Below are 7289 nucleotides of genomic sequence, written 5' to 3'. Positions count from 1 at the left end.
ATATAGAATAAAATAAAAATACAATAAATAATAAAGGGGGTGCCTGGGTGGTTCAGTCGGTTAAGTGTCTGACTCTTGATTTTGGCTCAGGTCATAATCTCAGGGTCGTGGGATCAAGCCCAGTGTTGGGCTCTGCACTGAGCATAGAGGCTGCTGAAGATTCTCTCTCCCTCCTCCTCTGCCTCTCCTCCCCTCACTCTCTTTCTCCCTCTCAAAACAAACAAACAAAAAAAGCATATCTGTACCAATAGGAAGGCAATGCTAAACCACAGCAATCACCAGAAAGGTATTTTTTTCAAATATCATTCTCAAAAGTGATGTTCTGGACAACGCAATTGTGAAAACTTCTGAAAGAACCAAATCAAGAACAGGAAGATTGATTGTAGAGAGCTTTCTTCACTGCACAGCAGGGAGTCTTTGCTATATGCACACAAAGGACATTGTGCCTGGTAGGAGACATAAATACTACATATTCTTTCTCTACTTTCCCTGTCCAAATTAAAGTTTTTATTGAAGATGTCCTCTTCAGTCACTGTAACAGTACATTGAGTATGATGAGGATGCATTCCAGGCCAGAAGAAGTCACTCTGACCCTAAGCAAAAGAATGGCTTATTAGTTAACCAGATTAGATTAGGTGCTGGCTGCAAGTTAAGTGCATGAGATAGTAGGTAAGACCATACTAGGAAGAGTTTGAAATGTGTCTGAATTAGTTTACAGTATAGTTGTACCATTGTCAAGAAAAGATGCTTTTATATTATCCATGTTGAGGAAAAGATGGGAAGGTCAAACAGTAAAAGATTAATGACTATTCTGTTCTGTTTGACCTAATCCCCACAAGCACAGCTTCCAATTGGTCCATGTTGTTCCAGCGATGCCTGAAATCTAGGGCTGGCCATATGACCAAAGCCTCATTGGAGAACTCCAAACACTAGCCACAGTATTCATCTGGAAAGCAAATCATGGTTCTCATCGAAGCCGGTGGAAGTTCTCCCTGAGATGTGTTGAAGATACTTGCAAGAGATGCTCCCTCGTCTCCTAAATCTCTGGCTGTGCAATTTAGGTGAAATATTGTTTAAACTGTGAATGAAGCCAAAGGAAAGGAAAGCATAGTCTAATGAAGAGAAAAGGGTATCAGACCTGAAACAAAAACTATTGAAGTCTTGCATCTCGGTATTCCTCAACATAGCTTCATCCCTGACCTTTTTCAGTTATGTAAGCCCATAATTCTCTTTGTTTTGCTTAAACTAAACAAAGGGATTTGTTTGATGTGAGTTCTTTTCATTTGTCATCAACCTAAGGAGAAACATAAAGGCGTAGTCACAAATTCAAAAGCTATGTGGACCAGAAACATCACACACGTTACAGTTGAGAAGCTACGAAGGCAATAAAGTCATAGGAAGTAGGAGGGACACTGGACAACAATACTTTGCCATATTGATTTTGAGAATGCAGACCACGATTTGATTAGTTTTCCTGATTTTTAACAAAAGATCTAAAGTTTAATATGAGGTCTTCTAAAATTGAATTATTGGCAATGAATATTATTTATTATTTTATAAAATGAATCATGTAGGCCATTTCTTAATAGACTATTATTTTTTATGCAAACACTTAAAATGTGCAAATAATAATTTATTCATCTATATAAAAAATGGTAGACACCTAAAAATTAGTTTTTACCTCAAGTCATATATACCCAATGAGCCACCCTAATGTTTCTGAGTTTCTTGCAATAGAATAAATAATTGATGTTCTATAAATATTTATATGCCATGGATTGCCTGCCCTTTTAAACATAGAATGTGAGCTTTGTATATCTCTATAGGGTAGGAAGGTTATGTAATAGAGCTAGTAGAAAGTAGGGGTTAATGTAGTGAAATTTATCCTTGACCAAAAGGTAAGGATTATCCTTGCCCAAAAGCATTCTATGTCAATTAAAAACAAAACAAAAGACAAATTTGTGTGTGAAGCAAATTTGTGTGTGAAGCTTTATTTCTGAAACTACCAGTTTCGGGTATTTGTAATATATTTTAAAAAATCACATATCAACATTTCTCTTACCTGTTTAAAATGCGTCGTAACTTTTCAGAACATCTTTTAATAACCAGCTGTTTGAACACTCAACAAGGTAAAGTTTTCTGTGCATGTAAATACTTACACCGATACCCCAGAGGTCTACAGGCTTTTTTGAGTACAGTACTAGGTGAAGGAGGAAAAGGTTACTACATCAATATAGAAATGGCCTCATGTGAAAAATACAATGAATTCTCTGGACACTTTGGTAATCCTGTAAAATTAATTATGCCCTGGATATGTGTTGCACCACACTGAGGGAGAAAACTAAAAATTATTTTTGAATAGTTGAAGTACAACAAGGGCACACATATAAGTTTAGAGAATAAAAATTAAAAGTTATATTAGTAGGAGGACTATGCCTCATCTAACAAGAGCCAAGAGCTCTCTGAAATTCTCCTCCTTCCTGTAAGGTGCAGGCATTTATAAATGTTTTAGGAGGGATTCAGATACCACAAGGAAAGTGTTATGGTTTGCTCTGTGTACCCCTCAGATTTCTATGCTGAAGCTTTAACCTCCAGTATGACTATATTGGAGATAGGGCTTTGATTTTTGTAATTAAGTTTAAATGTCACCCTTGTGAATTAATCATTAATCTAACAGGACTGGTGTCTTATAAGGAGAGGAAGAGAAAGTAGGACTACACACTTCACACTTACACAAAAGACCATGTAAGGACACATGATGAGGCAACGATCTGCAAAGCAAGGGGAGAGACCTCAGGAGAAACCAAACCGGATGACATGGCGATCTTGCACTGTCAACCTCCGGAAACGGAGACAAGAACACCTTGTCTCTGGTATTGTGTTAGAGCAGCCCTTGCAGACTAATACAAAAAAGGAAATGGAAACCCTCTTCCCACTGCCTCCCCATCCAGCCCCAAGAGGTAAAACACCTCCCTTCTCTGCTTCCCAACAATGGATCCCCAAGCCTTAAACCAGACTCATCCTTTTTCTTGTTATCAGGGGTTCATCCTTTTAGTAGAGAAGAGTGGAAAGTCCCAGGAAAAGAAGGGAGAAGAGGAATAAAGGGGTGCAGGATGGTAGAAAGTGGGGAAGAGAAAAGTTAGTTCTAGATGAGAGTTGGTGTATTCGAGACTTCTTGGGAGCACAGAGATATTGATGGAACTTCTCTAAAGTTCTAAGGAGTGAGATGTCACTGCCATCTAGACACAAGGACACTTTAACCAGGCCAAGAGCCAAGTATCACAGCCACCTCCACACCAGTGGACGCTCTTTCTGGCTACCGGGACAAGAGGGACGGAGGGGGAGAGAAAGAACTCAAACAACAAAATAATAATCCAGTTACCCCAGATGAGCTATCTTTGGAAACACTCTTTAACTTAAAGACACAAATCTAACAGTGGACATTTTAAGCATCCTCAAGAAGCAGCAGGAATTCTAATCTGTGGCTTTAGCCCATTTCTCGTCACATCACATCTGCAAGTGACCTGACCACTTAATTGAGTTCTCACTCATTTATTAATTTCTTCAGCATTGTTCATTGAGACAATTAGGAAGGCTCCAACATTACAGGTAGCACAGAGTAGATGATCAGTATAAGCACCCTCATTTATTTGCGGCCAACAATTATTAAGTTCCAAGTATGGACCCAGCCTTATTTTGATGATGGAAATACAGTGATGCACAAAATACATGTAAAGAGCTATATTCTGCAACAAGTTACATTCTAATGGGAAGATGAATAAGAAGGAAGGGGAAAGATGCAGTTATCTTAGGCAGTGGGAATGAGCCAAGGGTGCGCAATAGGAGCACCTAGGAGGGATGTTATATGTTCAAGCTTCAGCGCTCTTGGGAACTGCAGAGCCTGGGACTGGATCCTGGCTCTGCCATTTATTAAAAACGCAAATCTGGACAAATTACCTAACATCTCTATGTGTCAGTTTACTCCTCTGTAAAGCAGAAGCAATGATGATACCTCTTGCAAAGTGTGAGAATGAAATGAGTGAATATGTTCAACACCGAGAGGAGTTCTTAGCATGTAGTCAGTCCTCAATACAAGTGTTTTGTTTCCATTATAACCATTATGAATGTACCAATAAAACCCCCAAGTGGATTTTAGCAGGGAAGTAACATGGCCCTCGGTTACACATTAATTTCTCTTTGCCTAGCACCAAATCTGATCTCCCGCTAAGACATTTCTTGCCTTTTGGACTCTCTTATTGCTTTTGTGTGTATGAAAGTGAGTGAAGAAACACATAATGACCTTGAGGGAAAATGTACACTTAACCCAACTTGTAAAAATGACCCTGATCCTTAACTGCAGGTTTTCATAATGTGAGAAACAAGGCTTGATTCCTTCAGAAGATGACATTCTGGAAAATCATACATGTCTGTCTTACTGTGTCACCGAAGGAAGAATTTGTAAAAGAATGCGATTCTGAGGCCCTGGCAAACATGGCCAGGCTACATGCTTCTTTTGTATTCTGCAGAATATTTCAGACTCCCCTCCCACATTTTTTTTGGGGGGGGGGGTAATTTGTATCTAGTGAATTTTAAGAAAAACTGTGGGCCTAGAAGCCGGCGAATCTGTTTCTCCCCTCTCACATATCCATCCTGATGGGGACTTTGCATGTTCTCCTAATTTTGAACATCTACAAGCAGCTGAGGTTGTGCACTGGTGCCACAGTCACAGCCCCCCCCCGCCCATAAATGCTCGTTTTGTCCTGATCTCTCCTGCCAGCTTATGTGTCCCCTGCCTCTGGTCCAGCACCGTCGCCCTCTTTCCACATTCCTCCCTCGCTCAGCCCTCCTGCTCTATTTTTCCTTTGCCTGTCGGATGGTGCTGTTTCTTCCATGTTCCCCTTCACATAAAGTCAGTCCAAGGCACAAGAATGCATCTTGTAAGAGCTAGGCTCTAAATGTCTTTAATTTTTCTTGATTCTATTTTGTTATCAGCATCAGTGCATTGTGTACCTCTACACTAAGATACAATATTCCATCTTTGAAAAAGAGGCTTGTTTTATTTTAGTTTTTCAAGATAACTGGTGGCTTTTTAAAAATGAAAACGACGGATTAAATGAAGGCAATCAGACAGCCAGGTTTACAAGCACGAGTTACTTACAAAGACTGCAAATCGCCAAATAACTGCTTTCTATCTGATATTTTTCTTGACTCAATTCCAAATACATATTAAGTAATGGATTAACTGTTTCCAGGAGAAATGCTGATAATAATTATATCACAGACAGCTTATGGGTGATAGGAATGCTAAATGCCACTAGACTGAGCCCTGGTTGGTTTTCAATTTACTTTTTGAGGCAAACTTTCGGATACCTCCATATGCCTTTTGATATCTGTGCATTTTCATTCATTTTCAGTTTGATGAACTTATAATACGGTATTAATTAGAACTACACTGATGGAACCATTATATTCCGGTCTCTAAAGTCCACCGCCAGGAAATATTTACTGCTTACTCATTTTGTGCTAGGCATAGTTTGAAAATTTCAATCCCTTTTCTCGTGTAGCAGTGGATTTTTATGGAGAAAAAGAACACTCTGTGAGCTACAAGAATCGCAGCTTCAGTAAATAAACTTCTTGCCTCTCATTATGCATAATTTATTTGACTTATATGTGATCTTCATTCTATATTTATATTATGAATAGAGGAGTTTACTTTCTTCATTTAACTTCTCCATCTAAACAAGCAAGCAGTCTACACCGCATTCAACAGCAGTTAACACAGAGGCCATAACCTGCAGAATTAGAGATTTTTACATTCAAATTTTCTAGAGATTATAAATTAGGTTTTAATAATTCTGTACCACCAATACACCATTTTTTATGCATTTTCCACTTAGAACTTTATTTTTGCAGGTTTGCTGACAAAATATCTCAGATTTGCCCTGTGTAAAAATGGCATTTCTTTTGGAATTGTTTGAGAACAATCCTTTTCATCTTTGAAGGGTATTTTCAATAGACATAGAAACCACACTTTTACTGCTGCCAATAAGACATTCCATTTTCTTCCGGTTTCTGGTCTTTTCACTGTTTTGTTTTCTTGTTGCTTTTTTTTTTTTTTTTTTCCAAAGAACTATTTTCAAGATTTTCTTCTTTCAACAGTTTAACAAATATATATGTCCTAAAAACTTTGCTGTTTTTGTATTGTAAATAATGCATTTACAAGGTTTTCTGAGTTTCCTGGAACTATGAGTAAACGTCTTTCATGAGTCTGAAATATTCTTAGCCATCATCTCTTCTTTTTTTTCTCTTACTATTCCTTCTCTTCCCTTCTGGACTCCAGTTAGACCTACATTGTACCTTTTCGCTCTGTATCACATGTATCTCACAGACTCCTTGCTTTATTTCCATTCACTTTGGCTCTGTTTATTTTACTTTAGATATTTTCCTATTGTCTTCTCTTTCAGTTTGTTACCATGGCTTTTTGTGACATCTAATCTTTTGAATTCATCTAGTGAGTTCTTAAATTTCAGATGCTACATTTCTCAGTTGTAGACTTTTCTGTTGGATTCTTCACATGGATTTGAAATATCTTATGCATTTCTCCATTTTCACCTATCATTTTCCGTGTTTCTTTCTACTGTATGAAACATACTTACAACAATTATTAAAATTGTTAATCTGAAAACTCCAGTATCTATAACTTATCAGTGCCTTTGTACTTTCAGATTCTCTCCCTCTCTCTCTCTCTCTCTCTCTCTCTCTCTCTGTGTCCAAATGTTTCTTCTCATCCTCAGGTTCAGTGACTGAATTCTCAACATTGTATAAAAGAGGTTAAGAATTCAAATGTTGTTTTCTTCCCTCATAGATGTTTCAAGTTTGATAGGGCAGTGAGCTGAGTTGAGGAAAGTTTACTGTTAGGGTAATACTCAATCTACATCTGATTTTTACCTGTGCCTTGGATGAATCCCTATAGGATTTTTAAATGAGAGCTTGGACCTCACAGTATCTTTTCTAATGGGTGCAGAATTCCAGTCACTATCTTCCTACTGCAAGGCTACTGTAAACTTTGCTATAATAAATAATAATAATCTTAACTTTTCTTTTTTGTTTCTGCTGTTGTTGTTCATTTGTATTGTTTTATTTTTAAGCCTTCCACCTCATCCCATTTCTAAATTCAAAAAATGTTAGTGGGAAATTAGCCCTTTGATTATGCTCCTCAAGTCTCCTAGATCAGCTCTCAGTAGGCTTGTGATGATGGCAAGTGTCCTGCTAGGTTCCGTCCCAACAGC

The sequence above is a fragment of the Canis lupus genome, chromosome 6 (genome assembly GCF_011100685.1).
Source record: "Canis lupus familiaris isolate Mischka breed German Shepherd chromosome 6, alternate assembly UU_Cfam_GSD_1.0, whole genome shotgun sequence".
In the NCBI taxonomy this organism is placed as follows: domain Eukaryota; kingdom Metazoa; phylum Chordata; class Mammalia; order Carnivora; family Canidae; genus Canis; species Canis lupus.
The sequence above is the reverse complement of the archived record's forward strand: the minus strand, read 5'-3'. Positions refer to the sequence as shown.